The sequence below is a fragment of the Pinus tabuliformis genome, chromosome 4_2 (genome assembly GCF_031772625.1).
Source record: "Pinus tabuliformis cultivar Carrire ecotype Pingquan chromosome 4_2, CPIR1, whole genome shotgun sequence".
NCBI lineage: Eukaryota > Viridiplantae > Streptophyta > Pinopsida > Pinales > Pinaceae > Pinus > Pinus tabuliformis.
In genome coordinates, this window is record NC_142304.1 from 715,622,654 (window position 1) to 715,628,320 (window position 5,667).

General features: G+C 32.0%; 1 pseudogene; it reads left to right on the forward strand.

Annotated features, from left to right (window-relative positions):
* Positions 1-4,438: 4,438 nt before the first annotated feature.
* LOC149171527 (short-chain dehydrogenase/reductase 2 pseudogene) lies at positions 4,439-5,365 on the forward strand (annotated as a pseudogene).
* Positions 5,366-5,667: the final 302 nt, after the last annotated feature.

Sequence of the window (5,667 nt, forward strand, 5' to 3'; positions counted from 1 at the left end):
GATTGATCCCATGAAAATTGCTTAAAACTTACACCTACCTCAAATTGCATCAAACAATGATATAATCTAAGATATAATCTAAGGAATCATAAACAGTTTACAAGAATTGTGCCATTGTTGCAATAGAGATCGTTATACACATTAACATACCTACATATACATAGATGAGAAAAAGAGAGAAGATAATGCAAGTAACAAGAGACCAACAAATGATATTCTTTGTTAATGCACCACAACACTTACAATGTATCCCCTCATAATTCTACCTCCCTATCATATCAATATCGTATTTATATGTGTGCTTCAACTACAAGATAGTTGTAACTATCTAACTACCTTAGCTAATCGACGCGATTGCATGGTCTACCCACTTACATTTCTACTTAGAAAATCAACATCAGGTCTAGTTGATAAAGTCGAATGGCCCTTCCAACAAGTCTCGTGACCTCAATTTCTTACCCATCCTAAGCAAGTGAGATATGTGGATTTACAATAAAAAATTTAAAAGAGGATACAATAAAATGTTTTTATATCATCTTTATTCTATGGCTGTTATGGTTGTGTTTGTGTTGCTTTAGTGGCTTCCTTTTTATGGTTGGTACTATAACTACCAAAATATGAGGAGAAGATGCTCATATTTCTTCAAAAATTGTCTCTAGCCATGGGGTACTTCCATGCTTAGTGGTTTCATCTCTTCTCGTTGTCATTGTTGTGCTATCTAGTGGAAACCTCCACTTCTATTTATGTTGAGTCTGACTGTTGACTCAATATGGAAAAGTTTGATTATGAAATATTAGGAACAAAAAATTGAAATCTCCAACTGTGTTGAAATTTATGGCTATAATTGGTTTTCATAATTAATATTTTAGCCTTTAAAATAAATCTAATAATAAATTAGAGATACGTTTTTCATTTCGACTTAAAAAGGAAAAAAATTGCCAGCACCACCTAACAAATCATGGCTAATCCCTCAAATCCCATTAGCGACTGAGTTTACATAATTTCACATGTGGACCAACATATTAAAATCTCATGGAATGGTGGGAAGGGATCAAATAACAAAGCAGAGGCAATGGCCTTGGCTGGTCTCTTGAACTTTTGTGACTTACTAAACATACAAGGACTGCACATTTTTGGTGATTCCAAGGTGATCATAGATCATGTGAGATCTGCTCATATAATTCAGAATATCAATCTTTTGGGGCGGCTGGAAATAATGGCATCTATATGGAATTCTCATAAGGATTACTCAATTCAACACATTGAAAGGTCATTCAACAAGGAGGCAGATGAGTTGTCCAATGAAGGTCTTTCCTCTCCAAATGAACTATGGCAGGTTTCCATTACTGTTGGAGAAATTTGGCACAACATCTAGGAATTCCGTCTCCCCGGTACATAGCAGAATAGTTTTCTCTTCTCATATCTGGTACGTTGTATGAACTTCTATATTTTTTATTCCTTCTCTTCTCATGTATGGTACATAGCATGAACCTATTGTCTTCTATGTTTCTTCTATTTTCTATCATCCTCTTCTATTACAGATGCTACTATTCAGCAGATCTTTATATATTTTGATATGTCTAGAGACGGAATTAGTCATATCACGTTCTGATATAGATCTACATCACTCCATTGTTTTGCATGTCTATGCTGGGGCTCTTATAGTTTTCATTCACATGATCCTAATTCATGAGCCTAATGACTGACCCCAACTATCTGCCATATATTATATATTCCAAAATATCTATGAATGTAATTCAGCTTTTTTTCTTACTAAAAAAAGTAAAAGTTAAATGGGCCAAACGGATACATGTGCTATAAGAAATCAAATATTACAGAGCCCTTACAGACTCTTAAAATGACAAGGGGATCTATTTATCTGAGATTGGGTTGAACTTTGAAGGCAGAGAAACAGGTGGCGGTCGATGTGGTGCACTGTGCAGCACATGCAGAGAAGAACCAGTGGCGTGACAGAAAAGGCAAATGCTTTTTGTATATGATTTTATATTTACCCAGATAAACTGATCCCAACGGAATTATAGCGAGAACTTGGTTTGGTTAGGGTAGAATTTAGTGAAAGCGAAGACTTATTAAGACGCTGAAACTCATGCCAAGAAATTTGGATTCAAACTTTCGATATTACCATCATTTTTCCACCGAATGATGAACTACCTACCGTCTTGCCATAGTTTTGGTGATAAAAAATTTGCATGGTAAGTGGAGTTAGATCAAGTTTAAGTCAATAATATTTAATAATTAATACTTATTAATATCGAGGCAGCTGTAAGCTTATTGAGTTATTATAGTTTCAACGATTAAAAAATACATGGTAGGTAGAGCTTCACCGTCTTGATTAAATCAATAATCCTTAATATGGTTAATTTTAATCGATTATTATTAATATCAGTTTAAGATAAATACTAAATTTGGTTAATTGGCCCGTAAAGAGTTTGGTATTTTGGATAATTTTAAATAAATTTATTTGATTGATAAAGTGTAGAGTTGTTGTTTTATGACTTATACTTATGCATGAAGTCAATCCCATGTCTTTTTTTAAGAAACCTTAGAAACGTAGATCCATTTTTCATGAAATGCATTGTTAATAAACTCCTCATGACATCACTAGTTCAAACATGAACTAACTCTATGTGTCACATGAATAATGTAAATTAATATACTTACTTCTAATATTCCATATTAGAGGATACCACTTGTTTGTGTTGTTCATGTGATATGATAGATTTTTAATGCATTAATTTATAGATATCATTTTTATATGCAAATTCAATGCCATTTTTTCTTGTCATTTCTAATTTTTGGAGGGATGTCTTCATGATGACATTTGCTAAATAATGTTTTATCACTTTTGAACTAATGCCACAACTAACTTCCCTTATTCATGAAAAATGAGAATATGTTTGGTCATTGAAATTTCAAAAACAAAAAGGCTTCCTAGGCATGTTTTGGAAAGGAGTGGGTGAATGATAGATAAAAACATATACTAATCGATCATTAATCTCCTATTAAATAATGTTGAGGAGATGACACTTATATAAAACTTATAAATGTCCCTTTAATTAATTTGTCACACTATAAAGGGTGTATTGATATTGTGAGCATTACTAAAAACTTGCACTTAGTTCATCCATATTCACTTAATTACTTTTAACTAAATACTTTTTATTAATACAAACTTGATTACTTTGTTGTTTATCGTAAAACTACACTTTTATTAAAAATAAATTAACCATGTAATATCACAACTAATCTCTCTAATTCATAAAAATGAAAAATCTTATTCTTAACCCTTGAAATTTGAAAGATAAAAAAAACAAACCTCTCAAATACATTTAGGTAAAGGTATAAGTAAATAATACATAAAAACATACTCTAATAAACTATTAACCTCTTCCTAAATATTGAAGTAAAAATATAAATAAATAATAGATAAAAATATACTCTAATAAACTATTAACCTCTTCCTAAATATTGAAAACCAGACAGTTGTATAAAAATTACAAATACATCTTTAATTAATTAGTCACACTTTAAAAGAAATATATTGATGTTATTAGAAACTTGCATTTGACCTCCTCTATGTTTATTTAATTTTTTTTAAATAAAGTAATATAAACTTGATCACTTTATTGTTTTTCATCAAATTTATATTATTAAAAACATTAAAAATAAAAACCGTTTTATTATATTATTATCATATTTATATAAGAAAGATTAACTGCTTTATATCATATTCAATCATTTATAACATAAGAAAACTAAAAATGCACCATAGTTACGCACCGCCGAGTTATACAATTACTCTTATTTTAAAATTATCCATAAACATAGATTTGTTAGTTTGATAGCTCAAAACCAAATGAGATTGAACAATTATTATTGAACAATTATTTTTATTAGAATTTTAGAATTTTCTAGAATTTATTTATTTATTTTAAATTAAATTTTCAAATCATATCATTATATTTCATTATGGCAAATAATAATATATACCATATTTTTAAGAAATGAAATAATAATATATGTTATATTTTTTAAAGAAATTAAAGTTAATTTTATTTTAATAATTTATGTTAAAATTTAGTTTAAAATTTCTGTTCAGTAAGAAAAACTTATGTCGTTAATGGAGAATGTTGATTTCCTTTTCACTTTGCTGAGTGTCTGGGATCACTGCATACATTGGATGACCACATTGTCAGGCCTAGAAGGTGGCGACAAGTTAATACTTCGAGTGGCAGGGAGGTGGGTGACCATTATTCACCACCCCGTTGCTCCAAAATGGTAACGTCGCAAGCGCCCCAACTTAAATTCGAATTTTCCATCTTATCGTTCCAATATCAAAACAAAACAGGGGTAAAGCCTCTCTCCATGTCACAAAACTTCTGAATCCTAAGGCATCAAGGGGCAAACTGGCTAACACATGCTAGTGGGTAGAAAAAAACGCTCCTTCAAACAGAGACAAAGGAGATTGCAAGAGATAGTTGAAGCCCATATTGTACCATACTTTGGTCCAAATAAATGGTGGTCCACAAATACCCTAGCAGTAGTGACTGGAAGTAGCAAAGGAATTGGACTTGAAATTGTTCAACAACTTGCAAAGCAGGGCCTGACCATTGTTTTCACTTCAAGGAATTAGGTTAGGGGATAGGAAGTGGTGGCATCCTTACAAACAAAGGGACTTAATTTGGTCTTCCATCAATTAGACATTGTGGATCCAAAATTGGTGGAGCTATTTTCCAATTGGATAGAAGAGAAATATGGCAACATTGACATTCTAGTAAATAATGCAGGTGTCAATTTTAACACTGGCTCGAGCAACTCAGTGGAATATGCAAAGACTGTGATACAAATAAATTATTATGGTACTAAAAGAATGACAAAGTCTATGCTTCCTCTTATGAAACTTGCCTCAACAAGTGCTCGAATATTAAATGTTAGCTCACGAATTGGAAGGCTAAATGGAAGGCGCAATAAAATTAGTGAGGAGTTGCTAAGATATCAACTAGAAGACGATGAGCATCTTTTTGAAGCACTGATTGACACTATCGTTCAAATTTTTATGGAACAAATTAGAGAAGGGACATGGTAATCTGGTGCTTGGCCACAACTTTTCACAGATTATTCAGTCTCAAAATTAGTTGTCAATGCTTATACTCATTTTCTTGCAAGGAGGCTTTTTGATCCCCTGGAAGGTCACAAGATCTATGCGAACTGTCATTGTCTTGGCTAGGTCAAGATTGATATGACTAGTTGGGAAGGTAACGTAACAACAGAGGAAGGTAGAGATACAACAATATGGATAGTCTCGCTACCTCCTGAAGCACTTTCAAGATTTTTTTTTTGTTGAAAGGCATGAAATATGCTTTTGAATTAGCTTAGGGGTTTCCATCACAATCATTTCCCTTGTTTTCGATCATTTGGTTTGTGAATTGCTTCAAAGATGAGTCATGCACATGATGGCCATTCTCTGTGCCAAAACTTTGGAAATCCTTTCAGAATGGTTGTTTCTAATTGATCATGTGATAATTCCACAAAGTTTAATCAGATATTCAATGCCTCTAAGATTTCCTTAACAAGAAGATTAAAACAACTCGAGTCAAAGATTCTGAAGGACATGTTGATAAATTTGTCTTGGATATGAACCTATAC